Consider the following 20922-nt stretch of genomic DNA (forward strand, 5'->3'; position numbering starts at 1 on the left):
AAAACTGATTCTTATACAGGCACAGTTCCTATGCTCCACACAGAAGACAGATAGAAACTGCATTTGATGACTAATGGGTTATCTGTATAATCTTGTTATTTTGGAATACATTCCAGCACCCCATTATGGAAAAGGTAATGAAATCAACTGAGTAGAACAGGTTCTGTTACAATAAACAAAAATGCCAGTAGGGAATTTCTCTCTTACTTTAAGGTCAGATTGTTTAAAGAATTCTGCTGTTCTCACTTTTAAATAACTTCAATAAAAACTAAATTAATTAGGAGTTGGATTCCTGCATGCATTATTACCACCCTCAAGGACTTCAGGAAATCCTTATACATAGGATTTTTAGCACAGTATATAAAAGTTGATGCATTTATGCAGAAATGCTGAGTGCTGCCTAGTTCTTATCACTTCAGAATTTCCTCTTTTTTTTTTGTAAATGTGTTACGAAGTGTTATAAAACATTCACTTCAAAGTGATAGAGCTTGCTATACTAATCAGTCCCGAGTGTTCAGACTGACCAGACTACACTGTTTGAAAACAGAGAAAATTATTAGCGATCTATGAATATTGTCGTTGGTTATATTTAAGACAAAAAGATACTCAAGGTAGCATGTATTCACAACTAAAATACTTTACAGTTGTAGATAATAAGAAACTGGTTCCCAAAAAGCAATTTTAAACCAGTAGATACAGTTTTAGGTATCGAAAAGAAATTGTCCTCTGATATGAATTCTACTTTTCTATGAAGCTTGCATTATTTTTAATGTACACCTTCATCTCTGGAAAGCCTTTTCCTGGGCTTATCCATCGTCTTATCTGACTATCCATTGGCTCTCAAATATCTACTGAATAAAACACAGAGAACTTTTCTATAATAACTTTCATTCTTAAAGGTTAAGAACATGAAGATAGCATCATAATACATTAATTTTGATAAATGTATTTAAAGGATTTCTTTGGTGATGCACATTGTCTCCAATGATGGAATGTGCAGGTGAAATTCACAAGTCCATGGGCCCTGACGGCATGCATCCGCGAGTGCTGAGAGAGCTGGCGGATGTTATTGCTAGACCACTCTGCATCGTCTTTGAACGGTCATGGAGAACAGGAGAGGTGCCGGAGGACTGGAGGAAGGCTGACATCACTCCGATCTTCAAAAAAGGCAAGAAGGAGGACCCAGGGAACTACAGACCGGTTAGTCTCACCCCTGTCCCTGGGAAGGTAATGGAGCGACTCATTCTGGATGTCATCTCCAAACACATTGAGGAACAGGAAGTGATTGGAAGTGGTCAACATGGATTTACCAAGGGTAAATCATGCTTGACCAATCTGATAGCCTTCTATGATGTTATAACTGGTTGGCTGGATGAGGGGAGAGTTGTGGATGTCATCTACCTTGACTTCAGCAAGGCTTTTGACACTGTCTCCCATAACATCCTCATTAGGAAGCTGAGGAAGTATGGGCTAGATGAGGTGACAGCGAGGTGGATTGAGAGTTGGCTGCGGGACAGAACTCAGAGGGTGGTGATCAGTGGCACAGAGTCTAGTTGAAGGCCTGTAACCAGTGCTGTCCCCCAGGGGTCAATACTCGGTCCAATTGTGTTTAATATATTCGTTAATGACCTGGATGAGGGGACAGAGTGTATCCTCAGCAAGTTTGCTGATGATACCAAAATGGGTGGGGTGGCTGACACCCCAGAGGGCCGTGCTGCCATCCAGCGTGACCTGGACAGGCTGGAGAGCTGGGCAGAGAAGAACCTAATGAGGTTCAACAAAAGCAAGTGCAAGGTCCTGCACCTGGGGAGGAAGAATGCTAGGCACCAGTATAGGTTAGGGGCGGACCTGCTGGGAAGTAGCTCGGAGGAGAAGGATCTGGGGGTCCTAGTAGACAGTAAATTATCCATGGCCCAGCAATGTGCCGTTGTTGCCAAAAAGGCCAATGGAATCCTGGGCTGCATAGGGAAGAGTGTGGCCAGTAGGTCGAGGGAGGTCATTCTCCCCCTCTACTCTGCACTGGTGAGGTCACAACTGGAATACTGAGAGTATTCCTCTTGGACAGGTATGAACAACCCCTTGACTCTGCAGGTTCTTCCTGGTGTTTGCAGAGCAGCAGAAGTTCACCCCGTGATGCCAAGTGCCCTAGAACACCACAAACAGTGAGGTGGGGAATGGAAAGTTACCGCAGGAGGCTGTACTGTGTAGGTGTCTGCAGACCTTACTAGGCTCAGTAGCAGCTGCAGAAGGCAGGCCCTTGACGGTGCTGGCTGGCAGGGAGGGGACATTCGGACTTTAGGATCCCGATGGGCCTGGAGTTTATTTCTTGGCTTTGTGTCAGCTGCTTCACATCAAGTACTACTCACTGCCCTAGGTTAGAGGTGGCTTTGATGCTGGACACCTGATAACCTCTGGTCTAAATTGCCTCTGTCATAATTCTGAGCTTTTCCACCAATAGGGACAGCACAGGAAAATCTTTGCTTTCTCTGAAACTAAGGAACATAGGAAAACCCTATAAAAATAATGAGAGAAAAATGCCACTTTTAAAATAGAAAGGCAAATAACGAATACTTTCAACCCTTCTGCCTCTTCAAGATCATTATTATAAAGCAGATGCAGAGTAACAGTTCTGATAAATACGATGAAATCCCAAAGTATAGAAAAGGTCTTCTTAAAAATTCCTAGGATGCATCAAATTCCTTATCTCTTAAATTTTGACTAACACTATTTGTATTTTTCAGAACTTAATTGTTAGGGGTATATGGAAAGTACATACCTACCTGGCAAACAGGAGATGTTAATTCTGAACTTAGTGAGTCCTACGTTGAGTCAAGGCATTGCAAGGAAGAAACACAGAATCAGGTTAGAATTAAGGTTTCTTCCCCTGCCTTCCATTCTGTCTTCTTCCCTTTTGCTCCACAGGATATATTGTCAACTGATTCTTACGTATCACAGACTATTTTGGGTTTTTTACATTGGATCCTGCTGCTAGAATTCATCCTCATCCCAATTTCTGCCTGCCTGCTCTCATGTCTACCCAGGGTGAGTGATAGACCTGCAGAAAATGTTGTCCCTTTGCACTCTACTTCTGATACAGATAGCAAGTGATGGTAGAGGCAGGGAATTACTCTTTTGCAGGCAGCCAGAAAGTGCCTTAATTCAACACAAGTATTCTACACATATTTTAGAAACTTCTCCATGGATCATAACATCAATTTGGCAGAGCTGTACAAAAGCAGCACCTAACTTTTCATGCAAAAACTGCTATTGTTTTAGAAAGATAAGTGCAACTCTTGACTGTCATTTCTCCATGAAATGTCAAAGTAATTACTGCTTATGGGGAAAGAAAAAAATTTCACTACAGATGTTTTTCTGACTGTCCATCTGACGCCAAAATGATCTCCTTTTACTGTTTATTTTTAATAAAAAGTACTATTCTGATTACACAAGTCAACTTGTGTAACAAATTGCATTAGGCTGTGATTTTTGGAAATAGTATTTCCTCACTGTTAGATGCTACTGTTGTCAGACTAACACCTGAATTTCCTCATTTAGAACAAGTCAGCACAGCCTTGAAAAGGAACGTTTGGTCAGAGCCTGCCTTTTGGGGGACAAGCCAGGAAATTCATAGCACAGATATTCAGATTTACACTTGCTGTTCACTATGTAAACTCTAGTTGGAAGTACAAATTGTGTGACTTCAAGTTTTTTTCTCTTAAGAGAAAGCAACATAGAATAGATCTCAGGTATGAAAAAGGTTTCTGACTTTTCTCAGTGAGATCTTCACTTTAGTCTGTTATACTCGGACAGTATGACCATAGACTAATCAGTTACTCCTCTTATTATAAGCTAAGATTAGCTTCGAAAGAGTGTGTTGAGATCCTACTATAAATTTCACTCCAAAAACTGATATATAGAAAGGGAAACAATAACATGGAACTCCAATATGTTTTCATTCCTTAACCTTCCCAGCAAAATCTATGCTAAAATACAAAGGACAATGTTTCCATTTGGTAAATTATTTCCTCTGAAAGTTCATCATGGAAAACACACTTATAATGTAGAACTACTTGTAAAGAGTTTAATTTATAATTTTATTTTTACTCAGGGAATTGATCATTAGGTATGCTAGGAGACTGATGGAAAAAGGGGACTGCTTTTGTGAACTGAATTACAGTTTCTTTTTTTGCTTACTCCTACCTTCATCCCCATCATAAAGCAAATGCAAAGATATATTTTTAGTACAAATATTGATAGTACTTTTACTTTGAGTATACTACAGGGAAGTACTCCTAGTACGTGGCTTCAATTCAGACTACTGTGGTTTGAGAGTGTAATATACTCATTGTACCTATATAGATATTTATCTTCAGAGCTTCCTTTTCTGCTGTGCATAAATAGTACTTAAATATGATAAACTTCTATGTGGAGCTAACATGCTCTGTCAGTGCTGGTATACTGCATAGTCTTTTTGATTCATTTAAGTGTTTAGTTAGATATATTCCATTTAAAATTACAGGAATAAACATGGTGTCATGTTCCCACCTTGGCAGAGTGAGAAGTAGAGATGAAAACACCCCCCAAAGCAGCTCTCTACCACACAAAGGGGAATACATACACTAACAGCAGGAGGAAGTAAATATGCAAGGCTTTTTCAAAGAAATACCTGTCTTCATCTGGTATTTACAATGAGTCTTACAACACCCCTCTAGAAAGTAATTACCCTACATTAAGTTTGGTACTAGCATAGATTTGAATTTAGGTAGCCATGAAGAAATTAGTTTAGCGCCTGTTAAGAGCTCAATCGTCCTGTCAGTTCAGTTCTTTGGGGTGATGTCCAAAATCAGGCTCACCTGACATTTCTGGCCACTTGTTTTTGTGGCCAAGTCAAGATCTTTGAAATGAGCAGAAAACATACTCTTCTGGAAAAATTAACTTGTAGAGTTTAGCGCAGGCTATATGCTGTGAGGTTTTTCACTGAAGAGTGGTCTTCTAAGAGCAGATGAATTGAGCCTTTTTTAATTTGAGCCACATGCCTTTTGCTAGCATCTTACTTTCTGGATCAGTGTAAATAGCAGACACAGAAACTAGTTTACCATTTGCATATAGATACTAGAGAACTGAAAAACACAGGACAGAGAAGAATTCAGCTAAAAAACTCAAATGGTATGATTCTGTTTTTTAAAAAATGGATTAATATTAATATCATTTTATATATGGATGCACCACAGTACACAACAACTAGGAAAACATGCTTACTTCCTTGAGCAGCTGTTTCATGCCAGAGAAGGAACAGAATAAATTGAAGAAGTTTAGAAAGTATTATCACAGGCATAATAACACTTCTTGAATTCCAATTCACCTAAACCTAGATCTTGCAACGTATAACATGTTATGATTCAGAAAAGCTTAATTAAAATCAAATATTTGTATTACTCAATATACAAAGTACTTATCAATTAATATTTTGCCAGTCATGATAATTGTAGTTCTTTAAAAAGCCTTTTACTTGGGAATCAGACAAAATTGAGACTTCAGGAATGACAGAGCAGACTCTCCTCTGTATGATACTGCCTTTCATGCATTTCAAAAACAAACATAGCATTTGTTAGTAAAGTCTTAAGTCATTTTGACAGCAGGTACATTTCAAAATAAATAGAGAACTGGGGAATTGTTAGTCAGAATAGGTGATCACAGGGGAAAAGAAGAAAGTAACAGTGACAGATATGTGCTGGTATGTTACCAGGAATAAATGTGACCAGGCTTGAATAACTGCCAGGACTGTGGTTGCAACAAAGCACCACGCACAGGGAACATGTGAGAGGAGGAGGGTCATTACTTACCTCTTAAAACCTTAAGTAAAAAAAAAGTCAGCACCTCTAAAGAAGTTTACTTACTTTAAGAAACACTTACCTACCAACTGCTTCCAGTTTACAAATCAGGCAGAAGCATAGTTTTAATCCTAGTAGACATGTTACAGGTAATCGAAGTAGCAAAACATACATGATATTGACTCAATAAAAATCTCACTTTGAGCACATATGCTCAGTTGCATACGTATAAGAAGAGTAAAATAGTAAATACTGTAGTCACATCTGCAGGAAATATATATGTGATATTCGGAGGGATGGGTTATGCAAAGTGCAGAGAACAGCACATCTTTGGAGTCCCTTTATGTTGTACATATTTGTGTAACAGCGTGATCCGTGTTCAGATAGTGAAATATTGTACATCAAGAACTATCAAAACTTTTATGTTACAGTGGCTCATATATCATATATATGCATATGTATGCTCATAAATGTTGTTTACAAGGCTATTATGCTGTGACTATGTAAAACTACCGTTAGCACTACTTATGTTACTTTGTTCCCATCTCACTGTTGAAACCAAGAAGAATGTAAGGGAATTATGGGCATGTTGTGCTTGTTAGCACCCTGTTGTCATCAAAGAAACCATTGAGAAGCCTAGATTTCCCATCATCATGAATGAAACACTTCCAAACGCTCTGCAGTATCCTGCTGACCTGTAGCATCCTGGTGACTTGTATCATCGTGTTATATACCAGTGCCTTTCCTGAAGTATCGACAACAGTGGGGTCCTGGTTCATAGAAACATTCCTAATCAGGGTGGCATTTATGGGATTTAACTGTATACTAGAATCTTCTTTGAAGGATCCAAATTAAATAGACCATTCCATTAAGTCTGAAACAAGACAATATTAGTACTTGTAACTAACAGAGAGTGAAATAATAGGTGAATCATAACATCTTTGGAATTTGTATGAAATTATGTTCCTGTGTATATTCTGACCATTGTTTTGTAGTGGAATTATTATTTGATTAACTGCAAGGATCAAAATATTGAAGTAACACACCTATGTAGGAAAATGTGAACTTACAAGTGGTGGTTTACTTAATCTGGGATGCATCTAGAATATCTACAATTTTTTTTGCTGAGAGAGATGCGTGCTGACAGCACTGTATAGCAGCTCAATTTGAAAGGTTCTGATTTATCACACTGAGACTTGTAAATGGAAACAACTAGCTGTAGGGCACCGAGCAGCAGGAAAAAAAACCCAAACAACTCCCATGAGAATGGAGAGCCATGTCATGGTACTTGTTTCAGTAGATGTTAATTTCCAGCCTGTAATATTTTAATTTTCATTCTGTAATATTTACTAATATGGGTAGCTAGGCCTAGATTTTTCATGGTTTTGGAATTGCTGAAACCTTATATAAATTGTTAATGCATTGTAAAAAGATATATATTTTCCCAGATGCTTTCATGCATTCATTTGCATTTATGCACAACAGAAAACTCATCCTGCAAATTCACGAAAAAACATCAGTTAAACGGATGCAGCCTATGGCTTATGAAGCTCCTAGAATGATCATTAGAATGAAGCTGAAAGGGCATTTTTAGGGACACAACATGTCCACTGTAAGATTACTCAGGCACAGGAGAAGCAAATCCTCAGCCCACAGTTTCCATTTTGGCCAATATCTTGGGGTTTTTTTTGCCTCAAGGAAGGGTAGAATAGATCTTTCGTGGCCACCCTGTAGGTGCATATGCATTACATCAGAAATGTGCTTCTGAAGCAAATCTCCTGATACCAATTATCAAAGATTACTGTGCTTTGGTTTGTGAGAGTGTCGTATGGGAGTGTACAAACTGGATTTCATTTGGACGAAACTCAACTTGAAACTACATTCCAGCTATTAGTGGTTGTTCAGTTCATTAGCTTTGAACTAGTCCAGTGCTAATCTTTAGCAGAAATATTTGAAGCGCATTTAATGTGGTTATCCTATTCTCAGCACAACTGTTTCAAGCTACAGACATACTCCTGATCAATATTTGCCCATGTAGATGTAGCCATATGATGTTTAGATTTCTACTTGTATTAAGTGTCTGAATAGTCCATAATATAGTTAAGGTTGATGCAAATGGAGGATCTCATTCCTTGTATCTAGAAAATCTTTGGTTTCTTACACATACAGTTACTTCATGTAAGAAAATCCTGGAAGGTAGTGATGTAATGCCAAAGGGCACACAATATGAAGACATATGTTTTAACTGAGTTTATTGATTTCATGTGAAAACATAAATCAGATTTGTTATATCTGTTTGAAATACAATTTCTCATTCATCAGTAGGAAAAAAAAAAAAAAAAAAATCAACCAACCCCAAAACAAAACCCCAGTCCTGCTTTGATGAAGGTTGACCTGCAAAGGAAAACAATCTGTGACCTCTCTTGTTTTACCACAATATGTACCCAAGACGTATCTTGCATATGATAGAAAACTACATCATAAACCCATACTGCTATTGGATTATACTCATTAAAAAATCCACTGAAATATGTATTTTAGGAACATCTGAGCCTTTGAGTCCAAAGTGGGTTGAGGCAGTCTGCACAGGCGATTGCATTCTAACACCGAACTGAACGAGACTCTGACCTAACCACAGGTCTTGTTAGGAGGGTGTAACTTGTAACTGACAAAAGAGCTGCTTAGTTCCAACTTAGAGAATGGCACAGACCCCACAGTTCAGGCTTCTTTTCATCCCCTCTCTGCCCATCAATGCAGGTAAACACAAAAGGGATCACATAGAACTACAATCCTGAATTGTGTGAAGCTTCCCTCCACTGCACAGCCACTTTATGGCAGCTATTTTTTCACATTGTTATAAGCATTTTATAGTAGTAGGCTTGATCTATCCCAGCAAAAAGTAAGAAAGGAACCTAGGACCTTTTTCAAATTAAACTCAAACATTCTAAAACCTTTTTTAAAAATTATTTTTAAGATTGCTGTTTTCCACTGATATGTCAGCATATTTCCAATTGGTTACCAGATCTACCAATATTTTACCTCAAAATGCCCTAATTCAGTTGCAGCATTGGCCATTTAATGTTATGGAAAGCCTGGCGGAAATCCACTCTACGTTTGTTATCGAATTGTGTGGCTAAGAACATTAACTGTAGGTTTACCTAGCCTTTATTGCTTTAGGTACTTTAACACTAAAATGATAGTGACTGCCTTAATCAACACCATTTTTTTTTTAATCGTCTGTCAATCCAAATGGTTTAAAAATAGTTCCACTTCTGTCTTTTTCCTTTGGGAAGGCAAAAGGACTAGAAAGGTCTTGTTATTAAGACACACTGAACAAAACCGAACATTGTTAGCAAGTGAGGAAGCCCAACAAGCATAAGTAGTCTCTGTACAAATAACTCCAAAAGATCCACCCAGATAATGAAGCTTTAACATCTAAGCATACACAAAGTTGAAATAACTATATTCTATTCTCTTTAACTCCATGTTCTGTGTAACTGCTTTGTGTTTGCCTGTCATGAATAATGCAATTAGTTGCAGCTGTCTTCAGGTTCCACCAAGCTTTCATTTACTCCGTTATAAATTCAATCAAGCTTGTAAACTCTTTTGTTTCTAATACCTTTGTAGTTTTCTTGAGCTAGAACTATTAATTCATTAAGTTAGAACTGTTTCTTCTATAAAAAGATTTGCCTTTGCCAGTGGGATATAAATGATTTATTTTCTTCTATTTATATTAAAAAACAATACAAACCAAACAAACAAACAAAACCCCCAAACAACAACAACAAAAAACAAACAAAAAATCAACTAATCACAGAAAAAAGAAAGAGAAGTATTCCCAAAGAGACGCAGGGAAGCTGTACTTACATACTATGTGAAATACTCTGGTGAGTAAAGGGGCTCAATAGTATAATTTTAGGATGAAGCCGAGAGACAAGGAAATGCAAATGAAAGGTTTGTAAACTTTCTTGAGTGTAAATCAAATACTTAGAGAAAGATTATCCTTTGAATCATTACTTTAACACGTATCAATCACTGTACCTTCTTTCAGAGCACTTTATTTATGCATCATTCTAGTACCCTTTCACTGTTGTTAAAGTGTCACTTAAGTTTGATTTGCAGTTACAAGGAGTAATTTAAGAAGTATAGAACACAGCTACAATGATTGAAGCCAGTAATGGGAAATACGGTATTTAGTAATGAAAACTAAATGCATTCTGATTTTCATAAATCAACCTCGATTCCACTGTAATTACAATTAAAACTATTGAACAAAAAGGAAGCTTTCTCATACTGAAAAAGCAAAACCAACAAACCCCCAAGCTTTATAGGAGTTCCGTACATGAAGATATGGAATGGACACAGAAAATACAGCAATTTCTGTGGATTTACTCGACCTCCCAACCAAGCCTGGTAGAAATATTAAGGTGCAGAGTGCTTTGAAGTAAGTGACCTATTGTGACTCAGAGCCCTGAAACCTCTTTCTTCTGCCCTGGCTTCTTCCAGTATTTACTCACCTGGGATTTTACATCCCCTGAATCTCTCTCTACTGAAGACTTTCCAAGACCTTATCTTTCTAACAAAGCTAATAGGAATTTGCTTATTCCTACAAGGCATCTCTCATGGTTTGTGTTGGACTGGTCACTGAGGTGAGAGATAGATGCTCTCCCTCACCTCTTTCTTCAAGGAGAGGAGGGGGATAGAGAGAATCTCAAGTTTAGAAGGAACTAAAGTACTTTAATGAAACATTAGTAACAATATAAAAAGAAAATAATGAAACATATACAATATATACACAACCAGTATTGAGCTCCTGGGATGATGATCATAGAATCATAGAATCATAGAATCATAGAATGGTTTAGGTTGGAAAGGACCTTGAAGATCATCAAGTTCCAACCCCCCTGCCATAGGCAGGGATATCTCCCACTACACCAGGTTGCCCAAGGCCACGTCCAGCCTGGCCTTGAACACCTCCAGGGATGGGGCCTCAACAACCTCTCTGGGAAACCTGTTCCAGTGCCTTACCACCCTCAAAGTAAAAAACTTCTTCCTAATGTTCAAAACCTGCCCTCTTCTGGTTTAAAGCCATTCGCCCTCATCCTATCACTACATGCCCTAGTAAAAAGTCCTTCCCCAGCTCTCCTGTAGGCCCCCTTAAGGTACTGGAAGGCCGCAATAAGATCTCCCTGGAGCCTTCTCTTCTCCAGGCTGAACAGCCCCAGCTGTCTCAGCCTCTCCTCCTCTCCTCATGGGAGAGGTGCTCCAGCCCTCGGATCATCCTCGTGGGCCTCCTCTGGACATGCTCCAGCAGGTCCATGTCCTTCTTATGTTGGGGACTCCAGAGCTGGATGCAGTACTCCAGGTGGGGTCTCACGAGAGTGGAGTAGAGGGGCAGAATCACCTCCTTTGACCTGCTGGCCACGCTTCTTCTGATGCAGACCAGGATACGGTTGGCCTTCTGGTCTGCGATTGCACATTGCTGGCTCATGTTGAGCTTCTCGTCAATCAGCACCCCCAGGTCGTTCTCCTCAGGGCTGCTCTCCAGCCATTCCCCGCTGAGCTTCTATTTGTGCTTGGGATTGCCTCAACCCAGATGTAGGACCTCGCATTTGGCTTTGTTGAACTGCATGATGTTGGCTTGGGCCCACCTCTCCAGCCTGTCCAGCTCAAGCACTGGGAAAGTCCCAGATAGGACTCAGCAATGGATGGAAACATGATTCTGTATCTGGGTTCAGGAATACATGGATCGGGATCAAAGGCAGACAAACAGACAGAGTCCGCCTTGGATGCCAGCCACTGAAGAAAGAGAGATCACCCTTTGATCACTCAGCTTTTATATTAAGCATGAGGCAGATCAGATGGAACACCCTGTTGGTCAGTTTTGGGTCGCCTGTCCTGTCTGCTCCTCCCTGCACGTGTGATCCCTCTGTGCTTTGCCACTGCTGACACTCCAATGGGGCAAATAACAAAGCTATCTGTCACTGGTTGGTATAGCAGTAAGTATAAGCAGGAGCCTATCTGCATACCATTCCTTGGCATAAACTACAAATAATCAGGTCTTATCACTCTGAGAATGAAGAGTGTCTCCACAATATGCTGCTTAATTTCAGAGAGTTCTGTTAGTTAGAAGAGTCTTAGCTGCAAAGTAAAATTACTGAACAGAAAATAGGTTCTGTTTTACTCCAAACCAGGATAGCATCTTTGTTCTTTCACCTTTTTAGGTCAGTTCCTCTTTCTCCAGCTCTAGCTCTCGCTCTCCCAGTTAAGCACACAACCCACTTCAAGGCTTCTCACCTCCCTTCTTTCTGCAACACTCCCTCTACCCCTGGAATTTAATTCTTGTGGAAGGTCTTGCCAATTCCAGCCAAGTTTTCCTAATCCCATAGTCCATTTTACACTTTCATCTAGCTGCTGGCATTGTACTCTTGGCAAATGCATCTACCTGTCTCTGCCCAGGCATATCCCTGGCTCCTGCTTCTAATACGGATTGAAAATAGCTTAATGAATATCTGTAATGGTTTCTGGAGGAAGACGAAGGGGAAAAAACCTCCAACCTGTGATAGCCTAAAAGTTTGGGCAGAAGTCAAAATATTGTGTGAGAACAAAATACTCTTGCCCTGAAATGCTGTCTTGGCCTATTTCTTCCTTATTACAGGAGTTCTCTGGCCTAAGGGATGGTTTATTAGGTATTAAACAAGTAGTTACCAGAGTTACTAGGCCAAATGCAATGATTCATTTTTTAATCACAATCCAGAGATGTGAAGTGCTCTATTTTAGTTTCTTTAGTTTCCAAATGGCTGCTCTCATTCTTGCATGGATATCACCATTTTATGAAGTAGTCCTGACTGCATTCTGTTAGTAAAGAGTATGTTCATACTTTCAATAGAATTGCAAATCTTTATTTTCATGGTTATGTTGCTTTTTCGTTTCTCTGGTCAATTTTAAGAATATAAGTTGTAACACTTCCTTTTCTTTCCTCCATTTTCCGAGATACCAATTTATTTCTATTAGATTTTAATACAAGTTTAATTTCTTTTTCAAGTGGTTTACATTACTTCTACTTATATGTTAAAGTCATTTGGCTTTAAAATAACTAAATAGCCTGTAAAAAAAAGTATTCTTCTAACAGTCCTACAACAAGTACTTCTCTATTTCTGAGATTAGCAAAAGGGTTTTCTAAACCAGTGCCAGATGCCTAATAAATTTTTCAATTATTATAAACATTCTGATCTCACATAGCTTCTTATGTTACTATAGAGTAATGATAAGGTCATTCAATTTCACATTTGTTCATAAAATAGCTCACTACTCATGTAGCAATAACATCAGTACATCAGTATATTAGAATTTTGTATTTGGACATAAAATGAAAACCAAAACCATCACAAAATGGATTTATACCCTACTAAGCATGTAAGAATAAATACTTTTTCTGTGGGTTTGTTGTAAGCAGACTCTTTTTTGGAGGGGAGCAGACTATGAATGGGGAATGGATGAGAAGAGAGACAAAATGTTCGTTAACAAGAATTCACAAATCTACACTCACTTCATTAATAATTAAAAAAAAAAGAGAAACATAACAGTAGCCGTACATTCAAAAACTGTTGAATATTCAACTCCACTCAGTAATCCATAGGCAGGCTTTGGAGTCCTTTTAATACACCCAATTTATAGACCCATCAGTTATTTGGAATACAAGAGTAATACATTGAAATATTTAATGCTGAGAACAGTCTGCTCATCCAAATGTTTAGAACCAGATTGTATGAAGTATTTCAGAAAAAAGACATGAGAGAATACCACTTTACTGTCTACAGCATGGAGGTTCTACACACAGAATCACAGAATCACAGAATGGTCAGGGTTGGAAGGGACCTCTGGAGATCATCTAGTCCAACCCCCCCTGCCAGAGCAGGGTCATCGACAGCAGGTTGCACAGGATGGCGTCCAGGCGGGTTTTGAATGTCTCCAGAGATGGGAGACTCCACCACCTCTCTGGGCAGCCTGTTCCAGTGCTCTGCCACCCTCAAAGTAAAGAAGTTCCTCCTCATGTTAAGATGGAACTTCCTGTGTTCAAGTTTGTGCCCATTACCTCTTGTCCTATCACTGGGCACGACTGAAAAAAGACTGTTCCCATCCCCCTGGCACTCTCCCTTTAAGTATTTGTAAGCATTAATAAGATTCCTCCCTCAATCTTCTTTTCTCTAGACTAAAAAGACTCAAGTCCCTCAGTCTATTTTCGTTGAAGAAGGAGGTATTGTCCCTTAACCTTGCTTAAGAAAAAGCTCAATTTCATTAGAAATTTTCTGAATGTGATAAGCAACAGCTATATATTTTGCATTGCTCTCACTGTGCTGAACTACATTTTCCCTGGTATTTCACCATCTTCTTTTGCTAAGCTGTCATAGTGCATCATGGGAATCATTCTGTCAGTTTTCATCATGGTTCATGTAGTCTAAGACTAGTCTGTAAACATAAATGAAACTCTATGTGCCTAAACTACAAGTTTTCAGGTTTGGAATACTGTTTTTCAAATATATTTAAATATTTATATATTTTAAGATATATAGAAATATATATATTAAACATTGGTAATTTACAGGTTATAATTAGATTTTAAAGATTAGAATTTAAAAAGAGAGATTCTTTAGGCATCATCTCAGTTTGTTGAGAAAATCAACATAAAAATTAATTCCTCACCTCCAAAGCAGTGAGACGTTTACCTTAGTTTCTAATATTGACACCATGTGTCCAAATAGAATAGAATTGAGTCATGGAATCACGAAATCACAGAATCTTTAGAGTTGGAAGGGACCTCTAGAGATCATCTAGTCCAACTCCCCTGCCAAAGCAGGATTGCCCAAAGCACATTACTCAGGACTGCATCCAGGCGGGTCTTGACAATCTCCAGAGAAGGGGACTCCACAACCTCCCTGGGCAGCCTGTGCCAGTGCTCTGTCACCCTCACCGTAAAGAAGTGTTTCCGTGTATTTGAATGGAACTTCCTGTGTTCCAACTTGTGCCCATTACCCCTCATCCTGTCACTGGGAACCACTGAAAAGAGCCTGGCTCCATCCTCCTTCAACCCACCCTTTAGATACTTGTACGCCATAATAAGGCCTCCCCTCAGCCTTCTCTTCTCCAGGCTAAAGAGTCCCAGCTCTTTCAGCCTTTCCTCATAAGGGAGATGCTCCAATCCCTCAATCATCTTAGTTGCCCTAAGTCACTTTAGTGTTTTTATTATATTTCACTTTTTACGGCACCATTTTCTGGTAAGAACTTCCAGCTTATACTAAAAGGAGAGATGGATATTTTAATACCAGGGTTTTCAGATAGGTGAGGGAAGTGTATGTGCTTTATCAGATTGAAAACAAAATATTTTATTATTTTGCTATATTTAAGGTTATTATTTCAGTATGGAATATGAAGATTCAATAATTGGAAAAGAACAAGCAATAGTAACTGTTGTAAGTTTGATTATAAGGCAAAAAATTAGTCCGTTTTGCCTGCTTTGAGTATGCTGGTAGACTATTCCTGAAATAGGGCCACAGACCAGGAGATAAGCAACACAGACTTTTACTGCCATGCAGAAACCTTCATTCCTACTGATCCAAACTCTTTCTTCTCTGGAAAGAATTAGAATCTGTTTCTGGAATGTTGCATGGGTTTGACCCATTTTTTCATAATTATTCTTTGGGAAGTATTAGCTTCTCTCTTCCCCTTACTGCCCAGTTGCTCATCTTGTCGGTAGGTTATTAATCTGTAACCTTATTCTGAAATAACCCCTCCTGTTACTGGACCATTTGCTCCACTCCCCATGAATAACAAGGCTTTCCTGTGATTTCTTGAGAGCTTGTTCAAATATTCATATAGACTATGAAATACATTTCATTTTAATTCTACTGGTTAGTACTGAGTGATAGAAAGAAAGTGTCTAACTAAACTTTGCTTTGGATTTACATCTGAAGTTCTACCACTAAAAAACCCCACCCTGTAAGTGGGTACCTGAATCTTCAGGATGGGACGGGGGGATGTCATGGGTGGCCAGATATAATGCTGACCACATTGTTGTTCTTGTGTGCTGGTGACCAGAGGAACTGTTGTGACAACTGTGTTAGTTCAGTGTACCAATGGGACAGACCTTTAATATTTTATATTCTTTTGTCCTGGTTTGAGGTAAAACAGAACCAATTTTGTTCAGTAACTTCGCTTCTTAGCTGGGCCTCTTCTAACAACTGAAATTAACTGCATATTGTGCAGTCAGCGTTCACTCTCTCAGAGTGATAAGACCAATGTTTACAGCTGATGCCCAGGCATGGTATGCAGAGAGGCTCCTGCTTATACTTATTGCTATAACCCCCAAGGCCAACCAACCTTGTTATTTGCCACGTTGGAGGGTCGGAAAAAAAGCATAGTGGGGTCCCATCTGCAGGGAGGAGCAGACAGGACAGGTGACCCAAAACTGACCAACGGGGTATTCCATCCCATCTGCCTCATGCTCAGTATAAAAGCTGAGGGATCAAAGGGTCACGGGCTCTTCCTTCAATGGCCGACGCCTGAGGAGGACTCTGTTCGTTTGCCTGTGATCACGATCCTGAATCCAGATCCAGAATCCAGTTCCCGTCCGTCACTAAGTCCAGCCTGGGACTGCCCCAGTGTCAGCCGGTGACGTGATTGTCATCTTGGGAGCTTGATACGGTTTTGTATTTATTTCATTATTTTTCTTTTTATTTTATTATTAATATTTCATTAAAGTAGTTTAGTTTCTTCTAAACTCATAAGTCTCTTTTTCCTCCTCTGCCTCTCTCTTTGTAGACGGGTAGAGGGGAGCATCTGTCGGTCCCGTCTGGGGTCCCTCGGGTCCCCAGTGGTGGATTTGGCCTAAACCACGACATCTTTTCTATATTTTTATTGGTGCATCACAGAGTACTGTCAGCTGTTGAGAAAGTGAAATATAAAGCTTGCTGTTATGTTCTTGGTTGAAGAATGAGCATGAGAAACACCATGCCACACACTTTGGGGTTTATTTGGCTCCCATTCATGTAGAATCTTAAACGCCGAGAGAATAATTTACTAATTCTACGATGGCTGCTGTTTTGGCTAAAATACGGGCAAGAAAACTAGGAATTGCCTGAGGTAAAACACAGATCTGTCGCTGAATGAAAAAAAAGCAGGCTTTCATTTTGTGTTCAAGCAGTAAAGGAGTCTTTAGCCTGTCCTTTGCCATTAGCACTAGTTGATGAAATACTGGTGTGAAGCCTGCTGCAGAATGGATTCTGGAGATCTTTATGCTGCCCTTATGAACTGTCACAGCTTCGGACTCTTTGTGGAGGAGGCACACGCAGAAACACATACACAAACTGACAGGTTGCTTACACGTATCTATTGAAAAGAGAAAGCCTGTAATGCACCAAGGACTCGATGATCTTAAAGGTCCTTTCCAACATAAATGATTCTGAGGGACACAATACTTAAACTCTGGGCAAGCTTTTAATAGTACAAGTCATCACTGAGGATTAAGCTGAACAATAGGTCAACTTGACTTGAATTAAGAACTCATGATGCAACTATAGGGGTCATGACAGTTGCTTTCTCTGTGGACTATGCAGAGATTTGGCTACAGAAGATCCAATGGTGAGTGGATTATAAAGGCAATAACTTCTAACATAATTTACCTTGCATTTTCCATGTATTTCCTCATATTTGCCATGTATTTTTCCTGAATGAGGAAGCTGTATCGGTCACAGAAGGTGAGGCAAGTGAGCAAAATTACCCAGAAAATTAGCAGCTTGTTTAATGTAGCACAAATTAAGTGAGGAGTTTTGGACTCTTACCTGCAGAAATAAACATGTGGAAAAGAGCAAAGTTAGTTCAGTAAAAGGATCAGCTTGAGATATGGATAACATTTCATGAAATGGACTTGAGTATGTTTAAATTAGAAATAAGTAAATAGTAAAGTACGCTAAGTCAGGATAACCAGTACAGGATAACCTTCCAATGGGAAGAGCACAGGGCAAACAACCTAAATCATTTTAAGATAAAAACTGATAAGTATGTGAACCAATTGCATATGACAAGGCTGCAAGAAAATTACCACAAATTTCTCTTCTACTTGTGTGTACCGAAGAGAATAACCTTTCTCTTATTCTTAGCACCAGGAGTGGGGCTCATGACTTAGTTTAGGGCTGTTTCCATTAGTGGCGAGTGTATTGCTATTAGGTTATGCTATAGAAACAACTGTTGGCTTCTTATGGGTTTTGTTGTTTGCTTGTTTGTTTTCTGTAACAAAAATTTGTAATTAGAATTGAATCAGACCAAAGGGGGGAAAAGAAAAGAAATTTAAAAAGAAAGGAAATAAGGAGAGCTGTTCAGAACTTGTAATAAGCAGCTGGAAAACTGAAAAACTTATATAACAACAATAGTGGAAAAATGAAACCCCTTAGTCTCAGCATACACTCACAACATTTCAATAACCTTAAGCAGAAACAGTTCAAGACATTTGGATTTCTGTTGAGAGTGCTGTACACCAGTATACCTGCAAGCTATTTTGAATTGCTGACAGGAATATTAACATTCATTATCTTCCAGTTTATAATCGAAGAACTAAATGGGTGTACTACATTAACCTGAGAGAGAGTACATTGATTGTGGAGATTTAGCACAATTACAAGGTGTGTAAAACATTAGAAACATCGAAGCTTTTGTTATTGGAGCAGAATTGTGATTAGATATGCCAGCTCACAGCTACAAAATTACTTTTTAATGTAAAGTAGTGTTAAATAGATTCTATTTTGCAAGAGAAGAGCCTGAGGAAAGAAAACAATTTATTAATAGAAGGCTGTGTCTTGTTTCTTATTTCTCAATATATGCTAAGAACTTAGACTATCCTAAAGACCTGGAGCTGATAAACTAACTTTACATCTGTTGAAAACATATTCAGGAATAAAATCTAATTGAAAATCAAGTTCCATGATTTTATAAAATAGCTATATGACTTTGTCTTCTAATTCATTTGCTGTCTGGCTTGTGTTTAATGGCCCAGTCACGTGGTCTTTTTCACCAAACTACAAGAGTCGTGAAGTTATTTTTCAGTGAGATAAAATGAAGAGTTCAGGCAGTTCATTGTGAAGGTGAAGTAATGGATTACTTAGTGATTCTTTTCTGTATGAAATATTCAGACTGGGTTATGTCTATTTCAGTAGGCACCGTGTAGAAGATCTGGTGATAGAATTATTTTCTATTGGTTTCTTTCTCTCTGAATTACGCATGAGGTCATATGCTCAAAGTAAAAGCATGGAACAAAGGAAAAGCTGTCTTTTCTCTCACTGATAACACTATGGGCTAAATACTGGACTCAGTACTGGCTTCACACTAGAGCTTCAAGCTTCCCCTATGTTGGACAAAACTATTTTCTAGGAGTCCAGAAAACAGTTTGTGTTTTCCACACACTGTACAGCAGGTTCTGTGAAGTCTGTAGTTTCTCAGTAACTTAACCCAAAAGGAATAAAAAGAGCTGCAGAGAGGAAGAAAAAATGGCAGGGGGATGGCCAGGAATTTTGCCCCATACTAAAGGACGTTCACAGAAACGGGAAAATTTTGCTTACATAGGGCTTTCTTGGAAGGACCTTCGATGAAAAGAAGACTTGTCACTTGAAAGAGATAACGGCCATATGGATGAGTCAGAATCAGTGGACATCCAGCAACCAGAAGTTTTTTGGGTTTTTGTTTTTTTATGGTAAGTCTTATCTTAGGATAGAGAAATTTAACTGTAGTCAATATATTCTTTACAGGTATTCAGGGAAAAAGTTTAATAGGGAAGATAGACATCAGAAATACACCTGAGAGAAATAATAACAGCTTATTTTAAGCCCAGCCTGGTGAGCTGCTTACAAATGCCATCCATCCCAAAGGGACATAGTAACAAACAACATTGTCAAATGACTCAGTGAGTGATCTGAAGTACGGTCATTTTTTTACCTGTTTAAACAGCAAGGTTCAAAATGATTGAATTGTAAAAAATTTAATTGATAACCTGTATCACACACACAAAAAAAGGCCTGGTTTGTTTTGGATAAGATTGATTGGGGGAATGCCATGAAACACCACTTGGAATAATATTTCATTGCTTATGATGTGTACATTCTGTCCTTCATGTCTGTTTAAAGACACGTTTATATTTTAACACAACAGTTTACAAATATGTGTTGTACACACAAATGTGATCATGTTTGAAATACATTTTATAAAGCCAGAATTGGGTCTGTGCAAGTAAATTACTGTGGAAAAGAATGCTTACAATTTTCTTTAGGTAAGAATCTTTATTGTGACAGTTCTGTCCATTAGGAACAATAATGGACTGGAATATTCAGATGGGAAAAGTCTAACCCTCTGGCTGTGTCTTCTGTCTGTACTGTGGTGTATGCTTCTTTCTGGCTTATGTCAATACAGATGTTAGTGAGACCAAATCACCTCCACTTGCTCATGTTTCATTACCATATATGTATTACAACCTTCATCTACATGACTGCTTCTGTGCTGTAAGAATACGAGATCTGGACTTAAAGGACTATCTCTGATTTATTAATTTTTGTAGCAGATTATGTCTTTCTAGAAACAGTATTATCCTTATTGTTGAATAATTTGTCCACCCTCTATGGCTTTAAGTAATGATGATATTTTAGAAGCTATGACATGGAATTCTCTTGGATCTGCAAGTACCTCACTCCTGTCTCTTGATACTAATTAACTGGTCCATGATTTTGTTAGATAAGCCTCTCCTGACTGTAGGCCATTTGTTTGTGCTGGGGATAAGTGAAGTATCATTGTTTTTTTTGGCCTTCTGAGACATGGAAAACTAGTGAGCTCAGGAACTGAGAAATCTAAAGTAGATTGTGTAGATGGGATAGAGGCTGTAACTCCTGCCAAAAGAATCACTACAGGCACACAGATTTAGTTCTTCATGAGAAAACTCTATTGTTCACAGAAATTTGGGGATATACAATTATACCAGGAAATTGTAAATCACCCTTATTGTCATAGATTACACAGATTTACTTGGACCAGTTGGATCTTGGGAAAGAAAAATGCA

This window comes from Vanellus vanellus (assembly GCF_965231255.1).
Source record: "Vanellus vanellus genome assembly, chromosome: 2".
Classification (NCBI taxonomy): Eukaryota; Metazoa; Chordata; class Aves; order Charadriiformes; family Charadriidae; genus Vanellus; species Vanellus vanellus.